The sequence below is a fragment of the Hibiscus syriacus genome, unplaced genomic scaffold (genome assembly GCF_006381635.1).
Source record: "Hibiscus syriacus cultivar Baekdansim isolate YM2019G1 unplaced genomic scaffold, ASM638163v2 tig00111582_pilon, whole genome shotgun sequence".
In the NCBI taxonomy this organism is placed as follows: domain Eukaryota; kingdom Viridiplantae; phylum Streptophyta; class Magnoliopsida; order Malvales; family Malvaceae; genus Hibiscus; species Hibiscus syriacus.
This window is the reverse complement of record NW_024063126.1, coordinates 8,526,355-8,551,551: the sequence shown is the minus strand read 5'-3', so window position 1 is coordinate 8,551,551 and position 25,197 is coordinate 8,526,355. Positions and strand designations below refer to the sequence as shown.

At 34.9% G+C, this 25,197-nt stretch overlaps 1 non-coding gene and 1 pseudogene across 1 annotated transcript; both read left to right on the top strand.

Annotated features, from left to right (window-relative positions):
• LOC120165420 overlaps positions 1–8,186 on the top strand; it is a 41,808-nt pseudogene extending 33,622 nt beyond the window's left edge.
• Positions 8,187–9,016: 830 nt separating this feature from the next.
• On the top strand, positions 9,017–9,091 carry TRNAV-AAC. Its single transcript has one exon. It is a non-coding gene; the product is annotated as a tRNA-Val (tRNA).
• The last annotated feature ends 16,106 nt before the right edge of the window (positions 9,092–25,197 follow it).

Sequence of the window (25,197 nt, the reverse complement as noted above, 5' to 3'; positions counted from 1 at the left end):
TTGAAGGTGTTCAAGTTTGGTTTGTGTTCTTTTAGATTTTTAATATTGTGTTCATGTTCGTTTATTTATTTTTGATGGTGTTCGTCTTATTTTATTTATTGTTCATGAACATGTTCATTTAATGTTTGCGAATGTGTTCATTTAGCGTTCACGAACATGGTCAACGTTCGTTTAGTATTTGTTTATGATCAGTGTTAAATATTGCATAGTTTTACTATTATTTACTCATCATTTGTCATTTGGATATTACTAATTTGTTTCCTTTTGAGTTTATTTTGGATAGGAGCTTCATTGGATTAATTAGCTCAAAAACTAATAGATTTCGATGGTCTAGTGAGTTATAGAAGATGAGCATAATTATCTTGAATATTTAATTAGAATTTACTTGGCATAAGGTTATCCATAAGATGAAGCATAATTTAACTAGAAGTAAAAGATTTAAATATTTATTTTGATCTTTTGTGATAAACGTTTTAGATTTAGGATTTAATTTAATTATTATTTTATTTAGGAATTAATTATTTTGTTAGAACTCTTGGTAGGATTTTTAATTTGATTAGGAAATAGTCATTTTTTTACTTAGAACTTTCGGGCTATAAATACCCATTAGGTTCAACCTTTGAACTAAAATTTGAATTTATATTTCCTTGGTTATTTATTAAAGTTCTACTTTTTTCATTTATTTATTTTCTTTTCATAATGCTAAATATGATTTCTATCATGCTTAGCTAATTTTCCTATTAGCCAAAAGCTGAGCAACAACTCAATCTGTTTCTTGAGACTTGAAAAGCGCTTCATACCTTCAAGTATCTTTCTTTATTTTATACAAACTAGGATTGACAATTAGCCTTTCTTTTAATTAGATTCCATCGTCAAACTTTTGGAGTTATCCTAGTAGAAGTTTCAACAAAAGACTGAGGCACATTTTCAAAAGTTCGACAAGCAAATGAGCCAGCTAGCACAAGTCGTGGGATGAATGGAATTGCAAGGAAGGCTACCATATCAAATCGAGGGAAATCCACGAGAAAACATTAGTGTCATCACCCTTATAAGTGGCACTGTTATTTCACCAATCCCTAAAGATGATGTCGCAAGATCTTAAGAAAAAAAAGATGTTGTCGAAGGTTCCTAGAAGAAAGAAGTTGACGTAGGGGAGAAAGAAAAAGAAGAAGAATCAAGATCCCATAAAGAAAAAGAAGAGGTTGACGTAAGATCACAAAGAAAAAAGAAAGATGTATCGTCAACCTCTTCTATGCCATCCCACCTCTCTATGATATCCCACCTCTCTTTCCTTCAAGGTTAGTTAAATGCGACAAACAAGCTAAGGAAAAAGAGATTCTTGATACTTTCAGAAAATGGGGATAAACATACATCTTCTTGAGATAATCTGAAAAGTGGTAAGATATGCCAGATTCATGACAAATCTTTGCTTAACCAAGAAAAGACTTACCGTCATTGAAAAGATGAATTTAGGTGAAACGTACCAGCTATTTTTCAATGTAGGCTTCCACCTAAGCTAAAGGATATGTTTGTTATTCTTTGTAAAATCGATAAGGTAGGAATTAAATGATCTATGTGTGATTTGAGTGTTTCTATAAATATTATGTTTATTCCTGTTTATAACTCATTTTCTGTTGAGCCTTTGAAGGAAACTAGAGTAATGATTCAGCTTGCTAATCGATCCTTCATTATCTTAAAGACCTCATTGAGAATGTATTGGTTAAGGTAAATGAATTAATTTTTCCAATTGGTTTTTATGTCATCGACATGGCTAATATCTGAACCAACACTTCCTCTAAAATCCTTCTTGACTGCCCATTCCTGAGAACTGCACATACCAAAATTGACTTCAGGAGTGGAATTTTTAATATGAAATTTGATAGTGAGGTTGTTAAATTTGACATTTACAAGACGATGAAATATTTAGATAATGTTGCAAGTATTAATTTCTTTGATGTTATTGAGCCTTTGGTAAATGATTTTGTTGAAACAAACTTATCCAATGATTTGTGTAGGGAGTTAGAGAATTATGAAAAAGAAATCGGGGAGTTAAAGATATTTTTTTCCATTTATTCTAACTTGCGCCTAACTCCATCTAAATCTAAATCTAAAATTTTACATTCCATTTTGTATGAACCAAATTTGGAGATAAAACTACTACCAAAACATTTGAGGAACACGTTTTTGGGTAAAGAAGATGCTTCACCGATTATTATTTGAGACAAGCTTTCAAAGCTGAAAAAGATCCGAAGAAAAGCTTATGAGAATATCATAATCTACAATGATAAAATGAAAAAAAAATCTATGATCGTAAAATTTCTCGTAAGGAAATTATCAATTAGACAATAACGTGGAGAAAGTATCTCTCAAAGAACATGTAGTTTGAACCAGGTCGTCGAGCTAACGATGTTAAACAAAAGCGCTCCAATGGGAGGCAACCCATTTTCATTATTTTTCCTTCAATTTTTTTTATTTTACTATTTATTTTTCTTTGAATTTTTAGTTACACCAGATAATTTGATCGAGCTCAAAGATATGGCCATGAAGTTTATTCGTGTCTCATCACATTAGACATTGGGAATATTTTACTTTCTTTCACTTTGTTCTTTGTTTATTTCGTATTGGGACAATACGCTTTAAGTGAGAGAGGGTAGAGTGAGAAATTCACCTTGTTTATTCATGTTGGTTGAATGGAATATTTCGATGTTTATGATTGTTGTTTTCCTTGGTTGACTTGTTAGTTTTGTCATAATCCCTTGTTTACAAGCTAGAGTTGATCTTGTTATGCATGAAAAATTGATTTGAGTTGATGAAATGATTTGATAAAAGCTTTTAACCTTGGGGTACAATTGTTAGTGTTGCTTAAATATGAGTTTGTGCTTGTTTCACTAATGATTGATGTTATCTTCAGGTGTATAACTGTTAGGTATGGCTCATAAATATACTGGTAAAGTTACAAATAAAGTCTCATAGTGGGGATTACGATTATGTGGTTTGGTGGTATGCCCCTGCGGTATGGTACAAGGTTATTTTTATAAATATGTACGAGTGTTTATTTATTATAAAAGGAGATGTAACCTAAACCTATGAGATATTGAATGAAAAACTAGCATTGCCTAAGGCACCGAGGACGTAAGCACATTACTGAACCTTGGTAAAATTCTTGTGTTCTTTCTGGTTTTTTTACCCGATTATTCAACAATTGGTATCAGATGTCAGGAGCCAAATTCAAAGTTGTGAAATTTGATGGTCAGGGTAACTTCGGATTATGGCAAACAAGGGTGACGGATTTTTTGGCGCAGAAAGGGATCCTGAAGGCTTTGCGACCTACAAAGCCAGCGTCGATGGAGGAGGAAGATTGGGAAGAATTACAGCAGCGAGCGGCAGGAACCATATGATTATGTTTGGCGGACGAGGTCATGTATCACGTCATGCATCTGTCGTCTCCAGATAAAATTTGGAAGAAGTTGGAAAGTCAGTTTATGTCCAAATCCTTAACGACTAAATTATATCTAAAGCAGCGGCTATATAGGCTGAAGATGCAGGATGATCATGATTTGGCGCAACACGTGAATGTCTTCAATCAAATCGTTTCTGATTTGGCTCGACTTGATGTGAAAATTGAGGATGAAGACAGAGCGATGATTATGTTGTGTTCGTTGCTCTCTCTTACGAACACATAGTGACTACTCTTACATATGGGAAAGGGACTATCAAAGTTGAGGAGATAACTGCAGCCTTGTTGGCTCACAACCAGCGGAAGCAGAATGCAGGGGAAAGCTCTCAAGCTGATAATTTATATGTCAAGGGTAATCGAGACCGTAGATGGAAGCCAGAGAAAGCAAGGTCTGGGAAGCGGAATTTCATATCCAAATCTAGGGATAAGAAGATAATTCACTGTTACAAGTGCAAGGAGGTGTGACATATAAAGTGAAACTATCCAAAGTTGAAAAAACAAACTGATAAGAACTGTGATGACTCATCCAAGTCTGTGAATGTGGTCAATGATGATAATTCTGATTGTAGTGAGGGTGATATGCTCTCTATTTCAACGAATCAACTGATTGATACCTAGATTCTTGATTCTGGATGTTCTTATCGCATCACGCCAAATAAGGAATAGTTTTCGACATACATGTCTGTTAATTCTGGTTCTGTCTATTTGGGTGATGATCGATGTTGCAATATTGTTGGTATTGGTGATGTCAGAATTAAGATGTATGATAGTTATGTTCGGACGTTGTGTGGTGTTCCACATATCCCGTATTTGAAGAAGAATTTGATTTCTTTGGGCACTTTTCACAAGAATGATTTTATCCCTAAGACTGATGAGGATAGGGAAACCATTCGGATTGTTAAAGGAGCTTTGACTGTGATAAAAGGAAATATGAATGCAAGAAATATTTATAGATTGTTATGGAGTACCGCTGTAGATGAAGTTCATTTTGTTGAGTCATGTGAGGATACTACCAAACTGTGGCATATGCGTCTTGCTCATCTTAGTGAACGTGGTATGGCTGAATTACATAAAAGAAATATGTTGCATGGTGTTAAAAGTTGTAAGCTCAATTTTTGTAAGTATTGTGTTCTTGCTAAACAGACTAAAGTTCATTTCAAGACTGGGAAGCACACAACTGAAGAGATTATTGATTATGTGCATTATGATGTATGGGGGCCTTCCACGACATCGTCTTTGGGTGGATCTAGGTATTATGTTACTTTTATTGACGATTTTTCACAGAAAGTTTGGGTGTATTTTTTAAAATAGAAGTCTGACGTTTTTGAGAAGTTCAAGCTGTGGAAAGCTGAGTTAGAAAACCAAATAGGATGAAAACTCAAGTATTTGTGGTCTGACAATGGTACGGAGTACACAGATTCATAGTTTCTAAACTTCTGTAAGGAGCATGGGATTAAGAGGCATTTTACAGTGCGCAAGACACCGCAACAGAATGGTGTTACGGAACGGATGAACAGGTCGTTAACATGGCGTGTTATCTTATCAATATATCGACAAGGGCATCATTGGTTGGGAAAATTGCAGAAGAGGTATGGACTAGTCATGATTTTATTTTTGATCACTTACGGATTTTTGGTTGTCCTTCTTATGTGCATGTACCTGCTGATGAGAGATCCAAACTTGATGCAAAATCGAAATAGTGTATTTTTCTAGGTTACAAGAAAGGTGTCAACGGATTCAAGTTCTGGGATCTAGTTAGGAAGAAAATTGTGATTAGTATAGATGTTGTTTTTTATGAACAGTCCATGTTACAGCAGAATAAAGACACGACAATGGTGGATTTCTAGTATTTTCCAGTTGAGAAAATAGAAACTTCTCAACCGACTTCTGGTGGTTCCGCTACGGTTGATTTGTATGATTATAGTGTTGCCAGAGACAGGGTGGGTTTTGAAGACTTGGTCTCTTTTACACTTACTATTAGCAGTTATGATCCGGTTACTTTTCATGATCCTGTTACTAGTCAGAGAAATGACAAGTGGATGGCTGCCATGGTTGAGGAGATGGAGTCTTTGAATCACAATCGCACATGGGAGCCTTCTTGAGGGTAAGAAGCCTATTGGTTGCAAATGGGTGTTTGAGAAGAAACCAACAGTAACAGAAAAAGAGGGGGAGAAGTTCAAGGCTCGTTTGGTAGCAAAGGGTTTTTCACAGCAGAAAGGAGTTGATTATGATGAAATTTTTTCTCCTGTGGTCAGACACATTTCAATCCGAGTAGTAATTGCATTGGTGGCTAGTTGGGATTTGCATTTAGAGCAAATGGATGTTAAAACTACTTTTTTGCATGGTGATTTAGAGGAGTAGATCTATACGTAGCAGCCTGAAGATTTCACTCAACCTGGAAACGAGCATTTAGTTTGCAGATTGAAGAAATCTTTGTACGGGTTAAAACAGTCTCCGAGACAATGGTACAAACGGTTTGACTCCTATATGATCAAGATTGGCCAAAAGCATTGTGAGTATGATTGTTGTGTCTATGTTAAGAGCCTTGATGATGGTTTTTTTATTTTTCTATTACTGTATGTTGATGATATGTTAATTGCTGTGAAGAACATGGATGACGTTATCAGTTTGAAAACTTTATTGAGCTAGGAATTTGATTTGAAAGATTTAGGTGATGCAAAGAAAATTCTTGGAATGGAAATTTGTAGGGACAGAGACTCAACGAAATTATGGCTATCTCAATGGAGTTATGTTGAGAAAATGCTAGAAAGGTTTGCGATGAGTAGCGCAAAACCAATGAGCACTCCATTGGCGAATCACTTTAAGCTTTCATCATAACAATGCCCTAAAACAGATAAGGAAGCTAAAGATATGGCAAAGGTTTCGTATTCTAATAATGTTGGTTACTTGATGTATGCAATGATATGTATTCGTCCTGATTTAGCTCGTATTGTTAGTCAAGTTTGTAAGTACATGTCTAAACCTAGTAAGCAACATTGGAAAGCAGTCAAGTGGATCTTTAGGCACTTAAAGGGTACTGTAGGACAAGGAATTGTTTTTGGTAGTCAGCGGGATAATCCTTTGGTTGTAGGATATGTGGATTCAGACTATGCAGGTGACTTGGATAATTGAAGATCTGTGACAGGGTATGTCTTTACTCTTGGTGGAGGGCCTATTTGTTGAAAGTCTACTATTCAATCTATTGTGGCATTATCTACAACTGAAGTTGAATATATGGCAGCGGCTGAAGTTGCAAAAGAAGCTTTATGGCTTACTGGTTTAGTGAAGGAGTTGGGTGTTCAGCAAGGTGGAGTTCAGTTGCTTTGTGACAATCAAAGTATTATTCACTTGACTAAGAATCAGGTATATCGTGCTAGAACTAACCATATTGATGTAAGGTTTCACAAGATCAGAGAGTTAGTTGCATCTGAAGAGATTTTGTTTCAGAAGGTACATACTGATGAGAATGCCGCTGATATGTTCACCAAGCTAGTTACGACAGACAAGTTCATGCATTTCTTTGGACTTGTTGAATGTTTTGAGTTATTAAAGAAGTAAGGTAACCCAACCCACATTGAATGTTTCCTAAGGGGCAGAATATTCGCCAAGATAGAGATTTGTTAGGTATGGCTCATAAATATACCAGTAAAGTTACAAAGAAAGTATCGTAGTGGGGGTTACAATTATGTGGGTTGGGGGTGCGGGGGCGCAACCCCACTATATGGTACAGGGTTATTTTTGTAAATATGTACCATAATTTATTTATTATAAAAGGAGATGTAACCTAAACCTATGAGATATTGAATGAAAAAATAGCGCCGCCTAAGGCACCGAGGACGTAAGCACATTGCTGAACCTCGTTAAAATTATTGTGTTCTTTCTGTTTTCTTTACCCGATTATTCAACAATAAACATTGAAAATTTCTAAGTCCATGTGGATCGACCCTTTCTTCTCTATACTACATTCTTAACTTATTTAGTTGAGAAAAAATCTTTATTTATTTGACAATTAAGATGCTTGTTAGTTTAGTGTTTGTTTAGTGTTCGTTTATATGTTTAATTTTTAGTTTTTACCATTTTATTTGCAAGTTAAAAGAAAAATGGTAAAAGTACGCCACTTGTGCTTACGTGTCAAGCGCTTATAAACCTTACAAACATACCCAACATACGATTATTGGTGACCACGTGTCAATACATGTGGTCTTGCTTAATGACTAACTAGCATATGTCATCACTTCCTAGGACATTCCATCAACACTAATGCCACGACAACTGAAATGAAAGTGGCAGCTGCCCTGGTTCAGGTGGAAGCCGTAAAGGCTAGTGAAAAGGAGGCCCTCAAGAGGTTAGAGGCGACTCAAAAAAGAGATTGAAGATATGTAGGTTGCAACTGCAGGTGCTTTTAAGAGCGCAGAGATGGCTGAAGCAGCGAAGAAAGCAGTGGAAGGAAAGCTCCGAAGGTGGCGCGAAAGGGAACAGAAGAAAGCAGCTGAAGCTGCATCCCGGATTCTAGCAGAAACACACATGCAGACCGAATCATCCCCACGGCATTACAGAATTCAAGATGTGAACCCACCAGAGAAAATCATTCATGTACAGAAGTTGGATAAAGAGAGGCCTTCTGTCTAAAAAAAGGTCCTTTTACCTAATATCAGCGGTATCTTCAACAGAAGAAAGAACCAAATCGAGGGTGGAACGCCCTCTTATCTGCCTGGTGAGAACTGAGGCATTTGCCTGATATTTGTACTTTTATCAATGGTTGAGAGAAATATGTCTATGTTTGTGTGAATCTGTTTGAGGAATTTAAAATGGAATATCAGAGGATTAGTTTGCAAGGAAATTTTATGCCACTCAAAGTCTATCAGAAACAGCTAGAATTTGTGTTCCGTAATATCCTTATGACCAATGAAAGGATCCATGCAATCCTTCATGAGAATGAGAACCTCTCTTTTTTTGTGAGATGCAACCCTTGACAAGAGAAGTTACATGTTCATGAGATGCATGGCATGGATCCATGCATCCTTCATGCTTAGCATCTAAATCATTAGATACTGAAGAACTGTTCGAGCATTGACCTCAACAGACCTCTGTTGCTGAAAGTTATGAAAGACAGAACCCATTTGAATTGTTTCAGCTGACCCTTGAGAACTCATATATGGATTTTTGTTCCATTCCTTTTATACCAAATTCTTAGTCTAAAATTCAACCACACTTACTTTGAATGCATTTCAGAACCAATATTTACCAGTGAACTCAGCGACATCGCATTCTAAACCAGCATTACTCCGTAGACATACTATTGGGGCTTAGATCTTGAGAATCATTTACTAGTAAAAATGCTATTGTAAGCTAATCATTATTTGTACTGTCATCTATTTTTCAAATCCAAACTTAAGTTCATTTTCTCCACTCACCTCATCAACAATGAATATCTTTTACAAGTCCAATAAAAAGCTCAACCAAAAAATTATGTAATTATAACTAAGCGTATCACTGAATTGTGGTGTTTCTACACTTGTAAACGAAATTATAAAATGTAATGGAACCATGCGACCATCAGGTGTCATGGTGTAGTTGGTTATCACGTCAGTCTAACACACTGAAGGTCTCCGGTTCGAAGTCCGGGCGACGCCAGCATTCTTCAGTTGTTTTTAGCATTGTTTACATCGATAGAATAGGAGACAAATTAAAATACTAAGACGTTGCGGGGATCGCACTCAGGTCACCCGCGTTACAGGTGAGAAAACTCACCACTATACTACAACGACGTTGTTGAAACAAGATTTGTTATTTAGCTATATAACCTATAAAACAAGTTACTAGGACATGTTTTAATGATTATGATTTCAAGGAGAGCATTGTACTTCTATTCTTTCACATTTAAAAATATATTTTAGTAATTTGTTTATTTATATCATATTCATGTATTTTTATTCTATAAACATTGAATTCAATCGTGTATTGAAAATTATTGTTAATTATAGAAGTTAAATTTAAGGCACTTTTGAGTTGATTACAATTCTTATATTTATTCCTAAATAATTATATGTAAATTTAAAATTTATTCTTAAAAATAAAAAAAAATATTTAATTTGTTTCTAAACTAATATTCCGAGATGAATTGTTACCATTCCTCCACCTTCATGAAAGCCAGGCGAAGAACGAAAGAAGCTTGAAGAAGTTTTTGGAGCAGGAGCATGTTGAGGGTTACCTCGAATTATCATCCAAGACAAAAACATACTTTGCCACTGCTGCTACTTTGTGGGATGCCGATTTCTATGTCAAAGTTGATGATGAGGTGCATGTAAATATAGGTTAAGACATGGTTTTGCATTTCAAGAAAAACAATCCTTCAGATAAGTGAATGTTAAACCTGTTACTCATAAAATATTTGTCATTCTCGTGTAACAGTCGATGTGTATTTTACACTTGAAATCATGCATATTGTGATGATGACTATTATGAGATGTAACTGATTCTCTCTTTATATGACTGCATGTTTCCAGGATTTAATTGATAAAAATTGGATGTTTCCTTTTAGCAACAAGATTTATTCATGTTTATTATTCTTCTTTCTTAATATATGATAAATTTTCAGGCATGTGCATGCCAATGAAGATGTTTCCTTGGGATCATGCTTTATAGGGTTGGATGTCGAGCATATAGATGACCGAAGCCTTTGCTGTGGAACCACATGTAATGTTGTAAACATTAATACCCCATTTAGTATATGGAATAAACAAGCATTTCATTCGAACTTGTAGAATTTTGAAATAGAATCCTTTTTCATATTTTTATTCGTCAACATTATGGGTGTATATACAAGTATAAAGGTATTATAATAAACTAATATACTGCATTAACTAAATCGTGAGATCATATTTTGTTTCTTACTCTTCCATGAAATCAAGTTTCCTCAAACAAACACAATATCTTAAACTAGATCTCCTATCTTTCTTACATTCTATCTAATTCGAATCTGAAAAATATTTTATCCTAATATGATCATGATTGTCATAGAATTTTATGTAGTATGATCATGATTGTTATGGAATTTCATGTCCAGGAGTGTAACCCCCTAGACCCGGCCTATGCGTTTCGACTAAGTCTAGTGGATCACATTATGATTCTTAAAGACATTTTCTGAAACTGTTATTCAATCAATGTAAAATCACATTATAAATGTCATGAAATAAATTATACCATCAAAACCCAACTTGTAAATATAATACCAATAAGTAATAAATTAATTTAAAATAGGTCTTCAAAATCAAAATCACAATAAACCGAACAGTAATAGCAAAAGTGTCATCATCCTAAAATACGATACTTTAAAATAAGGTCCATGTCACCAAAATAAAGTCAACTAGCAAGATAAAATATTACAATCAGATATACTTCAAGATATATGTTGATCCTCCAAGTGCTCGAACCGATGTATCTAACCAACAGTATCTGAAAGGGGGAAAAACATTTTCGAAAGGTGAGCTAGGCTCAGTGTGTCCCAATATTACCTTAAAATCACAATAGGTACATTAAACAAATCATAGTCCAGTAAATCTCATAAATTCATAAAAGAGTTTAACTTTTGAAAATCATAGTTTAAACTCTTTTCTTGTACACCATCAGTAATTTCCAAAACTATTTTCCATATAGCTTACTCTAAGCACACAGCAAAAAGAAAGCCAACCTAAGGATAAGCTTTAGAGCTTGTATCCTTAAGCTGTAAGTCCAAGTCCATATAGCTACCCTAAGCACACAACAAGGGAAGCCAACCTAATGTATCTTGGGGCCCCAAGAGTCACATTAGGCCCATTCTGTTTATTAGCTTGATCAGAGCTATACTATTGTAATTCAATCCAAAAGTTCAATTGCACCGTGACACAAATTCCATAAATCATCACATTAAATTGGTGCATCAATAAAACAGTAACCAAAGAACTCAGTGTACCTCATATTAAAACCAATAAAATAGTTCAGTAATAATTAGGGAACACACCTCGATAATAGGTTCAAATAGTAGATCTACTGATTGCTGGTTTCACCACGCTCTGCTACAGTTTTCGAACCTATTTTATAATAACACTATATTACTTATGGGTAACATAAATAAATCTCTAAAATCATAAAATTTACGGGTTTTACGGGTGAATACTGGCACACGTGGTTTAATTGATCTAGAAGAGATGGGTCGAGCTGTTGAACGATCCAGAGAGTCTCTTGTACCTTCAAACAATAATAATTTATCAGCCCCAAATCTTACTTAATTGTTCAAGCTAAATTCTTAAGTATATAAGCATTTTCAGGGTTTGATTATCAATTTAGAGGATTTCGGGTTTGAATTTGGCCAAACGTATTGCGGAATCGGAATCAGGACGTCGAAAAACATAAACTATGTCTTTTCGAAAATTTAAATTCTTGGTCAAAGTCAAAGTCAACCACTTTGACCATCGATTTGAAGGCCTTCGGGTTCGAATTTGGTGAAACAGACTTCGGAAATAGATTCGGGACGTCGAAAACTATCAGAATAGGTATACTCGGAAAATATTTACGGTCGTTTAAGGGTCGGTCAAAGCCATTTAATGTTCTGGTCAAAGAAAGTCAACAGTCAACGGTCAACGGTCAACAGTCAACGGAAAAATCACGGAAAAATTTCTACAAATTATTTTGAGCGATTTCGAGATACTTATAACGATCGGTTCCAATTTTTGAACGGCGAAGAGCTCAATTTTAAATTGGCCGAAACTTTGACTGCTCCACCTCCTCATGCGCCGCCGTCGACGGAGACCAAGGTTGACACCGGCGGACTCGAAACGGCACAAGGAACACGATGGTGCAGGAGGTGTAGTAAACGGAGCAACGATCAGCGATGAATTTGAGATTTTCCCGGCGATCGAGCTAAATAAAACGTCGAGACTTTGATTGGAAATTCCTGACGTTTGGCAGCGTTTCGCTTCAATTAATTTGAAGTGTTTGTTCCTCGCTCGATGATGAACACAATGGTGGTTTCAAAACGACGATCGGAATTCGGACGGCGTCAGAATCGAGGTTGGAAACTGGTGTAGGGGAAAGGGAATTTCTGAATTGGTTTTCTGTGTTTTCACGCAGAAACCAATTCATTTCCTTTAAAAGAAAAACATGCCGACACTCAAAGGTATAACTCAGGGCTTGGTCATTGAATTTTCTTCAACTTCTAAAATGGACTTCAAATTTTCAAAACTTTCAATTTAGTCCTCATAATTTACCAATTTTCACAATTAACCTCTAATTTCAATTTAATATTATTCTAAATTTTTCCGGGTTGTTACAAGGAGCACTTCTCAAATAATACACAATTTTTTCTGCTATATTTCAATGATAAAAATTGGTGATGACTTATATTGACTCATCATGCTTATCAGAAAACAATATTAGGATGTGTCACAATAAGATAATTCAACTTTTCAATAAGTCTTTTGTTGATAATTCATCTTATTTGGTTGATTTAGTACTATAATATTAGGAACCATTGGAGTACTACATGATTTAGTGTCCGATATAAAATCGAGTATATATACAACTCCTATGAAATACTTTAATGTAACACCCCAATCAGCGGTTCAGTGATCAAAGTGTAAGAAATCAAAACATAGTGATTTAATTAGAATAACTTGAAAAGTTCAAGGATTTATTGTGGAAATTTTGTGTAGGATTTGATATTAAATTTGGATTAGTAGCAAGGGCATTATGGTATTTTCGCATTAAAGGATATTTTATCTTCTTTCTTAAAGGATAAGTACGTGGTTAAAGGGGAGAAAATTCTGGATCATTTCTTATCTTCTTCCTTGTACCGTGAGCTCCATTGCAAAGGAAAGTTTCTGTAATTTTGTTGGTTATTTAAGTTTTTGGGTTGGTGTGAAAAGCTTGGGTGTTATATAAGCATAAGGAAAGCTTGTAAAGGATTAAAACAACGAGAGGAGTGAATTAGAAATGAATTTGTAAAATGGGTTTTGAAATGAATTGTTGATATGGTGTAGTTTTTGGAGTTTATTGAGATATTTGACTTGTCAATGATCTAACTAAAGAGTTGTGAGGATTAGAAATGAGTAAAAACATGTTTGAAATTATAGTATGATTTTGGAATCTAAGTGTTCCAGTGAGAATTTGTATGTTTAGGAGTAATGAATGGAGAAAATTTAGTTGTAATGTATGAAGTTTAGTTTAAAAGCCTAAAGGGGGATAAAAGTAGAACATTTAGGTAAGTTTTGGTTAATTTTTGAAGTGGAAATGATAAATTCCTGGCAAGGGTATCGGTACTGGAAGAACAGTACCGATACTTCAAGGTTAAACCAATTGGAATTCGAGGATCAATATCGGTACTTATTGAAGAATGTACCAATACTGAAAGGGGAGTATCGATACCAAGAGTAAGGTATCGATACCATTTTCAAGTTAAAATTTCAGAATGCCAAAATGGTATCGGTACCGAAGGGGGGTATCGATATCATAGAAGGGAAGTATCGATATTGTAGTGGAAGTACCGATACTAGTGAGCATGAAATGATAAATTAAGTGTTTCTTTTAGCTTAAGTTATTATAATTGGTTATAAGCGATTTGAATTACGATATTTATATTCGATTGTTCTTGTGTAGACGTTGATCAAAGTCAAATTTCGAACACTTTGACATTATAGATTATCGATCAAATGTGTTAAGGACTTTGTTTAGGACTTTAGTGAGGCAAAGGTGAGTGCAACTTCTTGGTTTTGCATTAAAATTGAGGAAGACTTGCGATAAGCCAACCTCAGTGTTTTTGATCGAAAACTTTTCAATTTCTTTTATGTTATATTTTTACAATGTTTTATTCAATTTATATTATGTAAGCTATGTTGATGATTATGGGTATATGATTATGAAAATGTGACATGTGAACATGTGTATCCAAAAACACTCAATGTGAAAGTGCCTATGTGAATAAGAGATGCTTCGAATAATGAATGACAAATAATTATATGGTTAAAAGCCCAAGGTATATGTATGAGGATTAGAGGTATAGTTGGCATGCCAAGAGTCGAGGGTTTTATGTGGTCCTTCAGGATAATTATGTGGCACTTCGGTGCAAACCTATGTGGTCCTTTCGGGACAATTATGTTGCACTTCAGTGCAAATTATACGAGATGTGGTGATAGGATTAGTGCACAACCTCAATGTACTCAAATACCTAGAGTTCTTAGTAGTATACGTTGGGCATTTGAAACAATGTTGGATAAAATTTATAACTTATAAAAGTATACTTTATGGTTATGGAAATCAAATTAGCAATTCTTTAAGAAATGCTTTTATCAAATAAATAAAGATTTCGTTTGCAAAGTTTAGTTTTCTCTCGTAATTGCCTCACTAAGTCATCGACTTAGCGTGTGATTTTCTCACGCGTAGGTTTGAAGAAATCGGAAGGTTGAAGTTTGTTGAGGATAGCGTAGTCCTTTGAAGATCAGATCAAGACAAGTTGAATGTAGGTTTCCTGTAAATTTGTAAACTGTTGGCATGTATTATACGTTTAATTTGAAATGTTCTGATCTATTTTGTAAAATCCTCCTTTTGTATTTTTGTAAATTTTTAAGGACTTTTATTAAGTATTAATGTGAGTTTTATATTTTATTTTATTTTAAATTAAAGAGTTTCACATTGTTAATATGACTAAAAGTTAAATTTTTCTTTAATTGTTATGAATCAATGTTTTTGAAGAGTCAATGTGACACCTCGGATTCGTATTCGGGTCGGGTATGGGTTAGGGGTGTTACATTTAACATTCCAAAGTCTTTGGTATAAAACTGAGTATTGAAATAAATATAAGAGATAAAATTTCACTAGTCGCTATCAATGATTACAATATCATTCACATATACAACTAATAAAATAATGTCTTCATTAGCATTTTTATTGAACACCGAATAATCTAACTTACTCCCTTGCATCCCTAAGTTTTCAACATCTTGGCTAAACTTCTCACACAAAGCTCAATGACTATGTTTAAAGATATTGAACCATGTTTTATAATATTTTGATATAAAAAGTTAAGGTAAAATGTTTTTGGACTTGATTGGATTTGTTAAAAGTTTTTCAAAAATCATTCAAAGCCCATTAAACTAGAATTTGAACACAAAACAGTTTTATGGGTACGTAGTACCGATACTCTTCTTACAATATTAACGCTACATGAACAATATCGATATTGTTCACGTGGTACCGATACCAAAGGTAAGAGAAGCATCAATACTCTCTTGGTAGTATCGATACTACCAGTTGTTTTCCAAATTGTTCAAATTCCATAATGCAAAATTGGTACCGATACTCAAGGGGTACCTATACTATTTTACACAGTGGTATCGATACCATGAACCCTAGTATCGATATTGGTCGAGCCCAACAATCTTTAACGACTAGTTTATTTAAATATTACAAAGGTAGTATCGATACTCATTACAGGAGTACTGATACTCCCTGTTCTCAGAAGCTTTACTTTTGTAGAAAATTCATCCCCAACGGCTCCAAAACACCACCGACGGCTATAAACAACCACAAACTCATTCAAACATACAAAAACAAGTTGATGACACTTGAAGGAGGTTACAACACCAATCCAATCAATTGCTATCAAGAGAAAAGCTCTTTCACTCTTTATTTTCCCTTTTCTCTTCTACACATGTGTTTGAGCTTATTGCAAATCTTTCAATAGTTTTTCTTGTGAGCTTAATTCTTGTAAACACCTGCCTTTGTGAGGTTTTCTTATTTACATCTTTTGACTTTTGTAAAAGGGGAGTGGTTATAGCTTAGCCATTGAAAAACTAAGGGTTTTGTAAAGGTCACTCTTGAGCCTAGAAAAATAAAGAACAAATTAGTTAATTTGTTAGAAAATCCTTAGTGTGGAGCTAAGGTAGTGGATGTAGACTTGGTTTAGAAGTCGAGCCACTATAAATCCTTGTGCAAATTGTCTATATCTTTTTACTCCATACCCAAAATTTTCATAAGGCCAATTCAACCCCTTTTGGCACCTTTTCGGTTGATCAAATTGAGTTTCACCAATCCTAACACAAGCCATATAGGGTTTTTTTAAAACGACACTCCTATTGCACAAGAAAACTAGATGGTTGCTCCATGTACATCTTCTCCTGAAGATTTTCATAAAAAAAAAGTTTACTATAAGGGAGATAAATAATTTGACAGACAATTTGACAGAAGAAAGTTTAACAACGAGAAAGTATCATAATAACACACTCTGTAAGTTTAGACGTATCACTTAGCAATAAGTCTAGCTCTTAATTGAGCAGTAGAGCCATTAGGATTAAATTTGACTATGAACACCCATTTATATCCAATAGCTCGTTTATTAACATGTAACGTAACTAAAAATTAGGTTCCATTGACATCTAGATTAGTTATCTCTTCAAATATAATCATACGCTATCCGGGATGAGTAAATGTCTCGCAAACAGTTTCAGCTGACCCTTGAGAACTCATATATGGATTTTTGTTCCATTCCTTTTATACCAAATTCTTAGTCTAAAATTCAATCACAATTACTTTGAATGCAATTCAGAACCAATATTTACTAGTGAACTCAGCGACTCCAAACCAGCATTACTCGTAGACATACTATTGGGGCTTAGATCTTGAGAATCATTTACTAGTAAAAATGCTATTGTAAGCTAATCATTATTTTTACTGTCATCTATTTTTCAAATCAAAACATATGTTCATTTTCTCCACTCACCTCATCAACAATGAATATCTTTTACAAGCCCAATAAAAAGCTCAACCAAAAAATTATGTAATTATAACTAAGCGTATCACTGAATTGTGGTATTTCTACACTTGTAAACGAATTTATAGAACGTATGGAACCATGCGACCGTCAGGTTTCGTGGTGTAGTTGGTTATCATGTCAATCTAGCATGCTAAAGGTCTCCGGTTCGATTTCATGCGACTCCTTTTTACTTCAATTGTTTTTAAATCAAAATCATACACAGTTGCCGAGAATAGAACCTAGGTCACCCACAGGACAGGCAGTAATAATCACCACAATACTAGAATGACATCGTTGAAACAAGATTTGTTATTTAGCTATATAACCTATAAAACAAGTTACTAGGACATGTTTAAAGATTATGATTTTAAGGAGAGCTTTGTACTTCTATTCTGTCTTATTTAAAAATATATTTTAGTAATTTCTTTATGTATATCATATTCATATATTTTTATTCTATAAACATTGAATTCAACCGTGTATCGAAGATTATTGTTAATTATATAAGTTAAATTTAAGACACTTTTGAGTTGATTACAATTCTTATATTTATTCCTAAATAATTATATGTAAATTTAAAATTTAAAATTTAAAATTCATTCTTAAAAATAGAAAAAATTATTTAATTTGCTTCTAAACTAACTTCCCGAGATGAATTGTTGCCATTCCTCCACCTTCATGAAAACCAGGCGAAGAACGAAAGAAGCTCGAAGAAATTTTTTGGAGCAGGAGCATGTTGAGGGTTACCTCGAATTATCAGCCAACACAAAAACATACTTTGCCACTGCTGCTCGTTTGTGGGATGCCTATTTCTATGTCAAAGTTGATGGTGATGTGCATGTAAATATAGTTAAAGACATGGTTTTGCATTTCAAGAAAAACAGTCTTTCAGACCAGTGAATATTAAACATGTTACTCTTAAAATATTTGTCATTCTCGTGTAACAGCCGATGTGTATTTTACACTTGAAATCATGCATATTGTGATGATGACTATTATGAGATGTAACTGATTCTCTCTTTATATGACTGCATGTTTCCAGGATTTAATTGGTAGAAATTGGATGTTTCCTTTTAGCTGCAAGATTTATTCATGTTTATTATTCTTCTTTCTTAATATATGATAAATTTCCAGGCATGTGCATACAAATGAAGATGTTTCCTTGGGATCATGCTTTATAGGGTTGGATGTCGAGCATATAGATGACCGAAGCCTTTGCTGTGGCACCACATGTAATGTTGTAAACATTAACACCCCATCTAGTATATGGAATAAACAAGCATTTCATTCGAACTTGTGGAATTTTGAAATAGAATGCTTTCTCATATTTTTATTCATCAACATTATGGGTGTATATACAAGTATAAAGGTCTTATTATAAACTAATATATTGCATTATTTGAATCGTGAGATCATATTTTATGTAGTATGATCATGATTCTCATAGAATTTCAAGTCCAGGTGCACTTCTCAAATAATGCACAATTTATTCTGCTACTGATAACTAAATAAAAAGACTCATTTTTTAGTCTTTTTACTTAAGTTATTGCTCGTATAAACAATGTGGACATAGCATATTAGTGGCATTTAGGTTATAATTGCATGTGGTGGATAAGTTTTGCCTATGCAAGATTTATTTGGTTTGATTGATGCAGCTGAAGAGAAAGGGCTTGTGTGGATTGTTTGTGTGCAGCAATTAACTTAGGAGGAACATTTTAGTCGTGACAATATATTTCGTAAGGGCCAGTGGAACACAGAAGACAAAGACAGTGAGGAGCATATGTGTCTTGCCAAGGCAAGATTTATCTTGCAAGTCTGAAGCAAATTTGACGAATTGCTTATATCTCCTGCCAGCTGTACGACTAACCTCACGTGCAAGCAAGCCCTAAGATTTTGACAATATCCAGCCGCCTTTCCATTTATAGATTGGACAAGTTAAAATGGATATTTAGGGAATATTTAATTATGCGAAACCCTAGGAAAATTCCCTCAATAAATATCTAGTCACAACCGCTAAAAAAAGGAGGCAATAAAGAGAGAATAAAACTTACCTGAGGCGTAGAGTAAGCAGCTAGAGTGCTTTACCTTCCACCGTTCTCCAACCCGACCGTCCTTGGTGTCCTCCATAGCCAGGCTATAGCAGAGCAGCGGTCAGGCATCGAGAGAGGCTGGCCTTCAGGGCAGGAGCTGTGCTGGTCAGAGATGTCACGATATTTGGGAGTCGTTCTTCCTCTGTTCTTAATTTCTTTACTTTTCTTTGGTGTTGTATTAAACGATGATACCTTTGGATAACTTTTTGGAAACACCATGAACTGCTTTACCTGGTTTTAGTTTTTGTTTTACATAGAAAATTATTTTATGTTTTATGAATGACGCACTATGATTTTGCTTATGTCTGTTTTGTTCATTGTTTTAATATTTTGCCTTGACACTGTAAAAGCTTTCGAGACATTGCATGGGGTTTAGGTAAAACACGTATGGACATTTTAAGAGCTTTGAGAGATAGTCGTTTGTCTAGAAACTGATTCTTATATTCGAGAGAATTAAGACAGATCTACGTGAACAATGAAATGGATCCGGGATGGTGATGTTCTAACCTGCCTACTTTAGAGATAAGGAGAGAGTTTCAATCGACTAAAAGGGATAGACGCTTGAGTAGGATAGACAACGATTATAGTTCATGCTGAGGGGTTTTGCTACAACAACAGTCTCACAAACCAAGGGTTGTAGTTAACGTTGAGTAGTATTGTCATAACAATCGTCTAAGAATACTCGGTAATCCTGTCGGGCAGCCTAAGTAGATCATAACAAATCCTTCTTGACTTAGAATAATTCTTTTTCATAGAAAATGACTAACCTGAGTGCTCTGTGAAAAGTATGAATATGTGAGGTTGTTTTGAATATATTTGAATCAACGCTTGTCTTTGCCTAGTTTATTTTAATTTGTTAGTTTTGCATATTTACTTTGCCTTGACTTGACCAAACTTTTATACAACCATACTTCTTAATATTTTCTTGCTTCTTTTAGTATAATATATTACTAATTGTTTTCTATCTTGACAAGAGTTCAGGAACTAGCTCGTGACACCTAGTTCTAGTTGTGGTGAAACATCAAAAGTCCTACCAATCCCTGAGGAGACGATAACTCACTTACCCTTTATTACTTGATTTGATTGTGTATACTTGCACATATTTGCTTTCCTTAGCATATACATTTACAAGTGATCAATTTTTTGGCACCATTGCCGGGGATTGGCAACTGACGACATTTTTGAGAATTTTTGCCATAACAAATTTTTGAGAATTTCTTGTCACATTCTAATTAGTTAGCTTAACTTGTTTAATTTCTTTTTTTTCTTTGAAGGTTTTCATCGTTGCATGACCCTAAGATCTATTGGTAAACCATTAGAACCATTTGACCTTGAAATTGAACAGTCGTTCAGACAAAGGTGACGTAATCAACGAGCCAGAGAGTATATGAACCAACTATAGTTTCAAGGTAACAACAATATGGGAGATCAAGAAGATCCTGACGTAACATTAAATAATTTTCCTATAGAAGTTGCAAGACCATAAGTAATACAAGACCACTTGAATCTAATTCTTGATGATCTCAATCTAGGCATCGTGGCACCTGAAATACAAGCAACCCATTTTGAACTTAAACTGGTGATGTTTAACATGCTAAACTCTATCGGTCAATTTGGTGGCTCGCCTAATGAGGATGCTTGAAAACATTTCCGATCCTTTCTTGAAGTATGCAATTCATTCAGGAAACAAGGAGTGCATGAAGATGTGTTGAAGCTTAAACTTTTCCCTTATTCCTTACGCGACCGAGCGAGAACTGGGCTCAGTGGAGTTCATTCAGGCTCAATGGAGTCTTGGGCGGATCTATGTAAAATCTTCTTACTTCGATACAATCCACTCAATATGAATACACAGCTACGAAATGACATTGCAATTTTTCGCCAAGGCGATGATGAATCCATGTACGAATGTTGGGACATATACAAAAGTATGCTTCACAAATGTGTAAACCATAAATTTTATGACTAGACTCAAGTCGTGATGTTATATAATGGAGTCAACGAACCTACTCGAATGAAGTTGGATGCCTCAGCGAATGGCATGTTGCTTGATAAATCACCCGAGGATAAGGATAGAAAATAATGATTATCAATTCCCAACTACAATGTTGGGGACCGGTAGAAAAGTATCTGGAGCCTATGAAATTGAGGATAAGGATTCAGTTTCTGCTCAACTTTCTTCCATAACTAATATGTTAAAAAATTTGCAGCATCCTAATGAGGTGAGAGAAGTTAAGACAACTAGTGTTGCATGCATTTTCTGTTGTGGCAACCACCATAAGAGTGAATGTCCAGAAAACCAGGAGTCCATCAATTTTGTGGACAACTACAACCGAAGAAATGACAACCCCTACTTGAATACATACAATCCTAGATGGTGACAACATCCAAATTTTCCATGGGGTGGTCAAGGGACCAACAACAACAATCAGACATGAAATTATAATAGGCCACAACAGAATAATTCGGAACATCAAAATTTTCAGCATCAACATCAGTAGATGCCCTGATAACATACTAAAGGTATAACTTCTTCCTCTAATACAAACTCTAATTCTAACTCCTTGAAAGTTTCACTGTAGGATTTTATGGCATGGACAAAAGATTTCATGGCTTTAACAAATACTTTGATGCATGAACACTCAGCAACAATTAAAAACCAAGGTAATTTGTTACAAAGCCAAGCAGCTCTTTTGCAAAGCCATAGTTCATCATTGAGAGCATTGGAAAACCAAGTGGGTCAAATCACCATGGCATTACATTCTCGTCCTCAAGGAAGTCTCCCGAGTGATACTGAGGTCATTAAATATCATGAAAAGGAGCAGTGCATTGTACTTACACTGAGGAGTGGTACCCAGATTAATCAGAATGACAAGTTTAGGGGGAAACAACCTAAAAATTCTAGCCAAGGCATTACACAACCTGTGGATCAAGCTAAAATTATTGAACTAGAGGGATTTCCTGAAGAAAAGGAAAAGGATGAAGGTCCAAAAGTTCATCAAGAAGATAGTGGGAAATTTTCTGCCAAGGCAAAAGTCTCCTCACCACCTATAGTAGATGAAGTCAGACCTCCACCACCCTTTCCTCAATGATTGAAGAAACACAATGATGAAATATAGTTCAAGAAATTTGTTGATGTTCTGGGTCAGTTACATATCAATGTGCCTCTACTTGAAGCCATTGCACAGATGTCTTTCTATGCTAAATTCCTAAAAGACATTGTCACAAAAAGATGAAGATAGAAAATTTTGCCACGGAAAAAGAATTCTACTCTACAGTAAGCAAACTCCCAACAAAGCAAAAAGATCCTGGCAGTTTTGTGATACCATGTTCGATTGGTGACAACTTTGTAGGACGAGCTCTTACTAACCTAGGGTCAAGCGTAAATTTGATGCCTAAGTCCATATTTTTAAAAATAGAAATGTGTAACCCAACCATAATTATTTTACAGTTAGCTGACATGTCTTATGTTTGTCCCAAGGGCAAAATTGAAGACGTCATTGTAAAAGTGGATAAATTTGTGTTTCCATTTGACTTCCTCATATTATACTATGAGGCCAATAAAAATGCACCCATCATTCTTGGGCGACCCTTTTTATCCACTGGACGAATCTTAATAGATTGTGAGAAGGGAGAATTCACGATGCGTATAGGAGATCAAAGCGTCGCAATCAATGTCTTCAAGTCTATGAAATATGTTGATGATTTAGAGGAATACCAATGCATTAGAGACATGGAAGTCATGGAGGAAGAGGGAGCAGAAAATCTTGGCCAAGACGAATTTTTACATATCAATAAATACGACACTTTGTGCTAAGACTTGATTTTTCTGACGCATGAACATAAAAATTTTGGCCTATGCGAAAAAATTTAGAAGAGGATTTTGATAAATTGAGCCTCAACAACAATCTTTTGAATAAAGCCATTGACGGATTCCCTGAAGATAAAACCAAAGCAGATGATGAAGGTAAATTAAAGGAACAATCTAGTTTCCTTCATGCCAGAGAAGGTATGAAATTTGAACCATTAGATTATAATGAATTTAGTCCCCCAAAATCATCATTACAATATGCACCCATATTGGAACTTAAAACTTTGCCATCGCATTTGAAATATGCTTATTTAGGTAGTAATGAGACTTTACTGGTAATAATTTATGCTAGTCTAACCTCGAAAAAAGATAACAGTTTGTTAAATGTTTTGTCACTACACAAAAAAGCTCTTAGGTGGACCATGGCAGATTTAAAGGGAATTAGCCCTACCATATGCATGCACAAGATCAACATAGAAGATAGTCATAACAATTCTGTGGAACCAAAAAGAAGACTTAACCTGATCATAAAGAAAGTAGTAATGAAGGAAATTATAAAATGACTGGATGTGGGAGTAATTTATCCAATATCTGATAGCTCATGGGTCAGTTCGGTACAGTGTGTTCCAAAGAAGGGCAGTCTGGCCGTGATCAAGAATGAAAATGATAAGCTTTTAACTACGAGAACAATCACAGGCTGGAGAATATGTATGGACTACAGAAAGCTAAATAAAGTAACAAAGAAATATCATTTTCCCCTCCCTTTCATTGATCAAATACTTGATAGGTTAGCAGAAAAAGCATTTTACTACTTCCTTGATGGTTATTCTAGATACAAGCAGATAGCCATAGCACCAGAGGATCAAGAGTATACTACTTTCACATGCATGTATGATACCTATGTGTTTACAAGAATGTCATTTGGACTATGTAATGCTCCAACGACCTTACAGAGGTTTATGATGGCCATCTTTTCAAATATGGTGGAATATTGTATGGAAATATTTATGTATGACTTCTTCGTCTCTGGTGACGAATTTAACCGATGCCTCGACAACTTATATATGGTACTGAAGCGATGTGAAGAAGCCAACCTAGTGCTAAACTAGGAGAAATGCAATTTTATGGTGACCGAAGGAATTGTGTTGGGACACAAAATTTCTTGTCAAGGTATTGAATTAGATAGAGAAAAGGTATAAGTAGATAGAGAAAAGGTAGAAGTAATCGAGAATCTACCGTCACCCACCAATGTAAAAGACATACGCAGTTTCCTTTGACATGCAGGATTTTATAGGCGATTCATAAAGGATTTCTCTCAAATCTCAAAACCTTTGTGTCTTTTGCTTCAACAAAATCAACCATTTGTGTTTAATGATGATTGTTTAAATGCTTTTACATATTTTAAGAAACAACTTTCCTCGACGTCAATTGTTGTTCCCTAGACTGGAACGTACCTTTCAAGCTCATGTGCGATGCCAGTGACTGTGCAGTTGGGGCAGTGCTAGGACGATGAAAACGTAAAATCTTTCATGCTATCTACCATGCTAGTCGTACCCTTAACGATGCATAGATGAATTATACCACAACTGAAAAAAAAAACTTCTTACAGTAGTATTTGCATTCGATAAGTTTAGGCCATATCTAATAAGAACTAAAGTCACTATGCATACTGATCACTCTGCTATTAAATATTTAATTAATAAAAATATACAAATCATAGGCTCATCAGATGGATATTACTACTATAAGAGTTCGATTTAGAGGTAAAAGATAAAAAGGGTATTGAAAACCAAGTAGCATATCACTTATCTAGGTTAGAAAACAAAAACAATTGTCATGACATGAAGAACATCCAGGAAGATTTCCCTGATGAGAAAATTTTATTTGTCACGGCAATGTCGTGATACACTGACATAGTTAACTTTCTTGTTAGTGGTATTATGCCCCCAGATTTATCTAATCAAGGCCGAAAAAAATTCAGACATGATGTGCTACACTATTATTAGGATGAACCATTCCTATTCAAGAAATATGGTAACCAAATAATCAGGAGATGTGT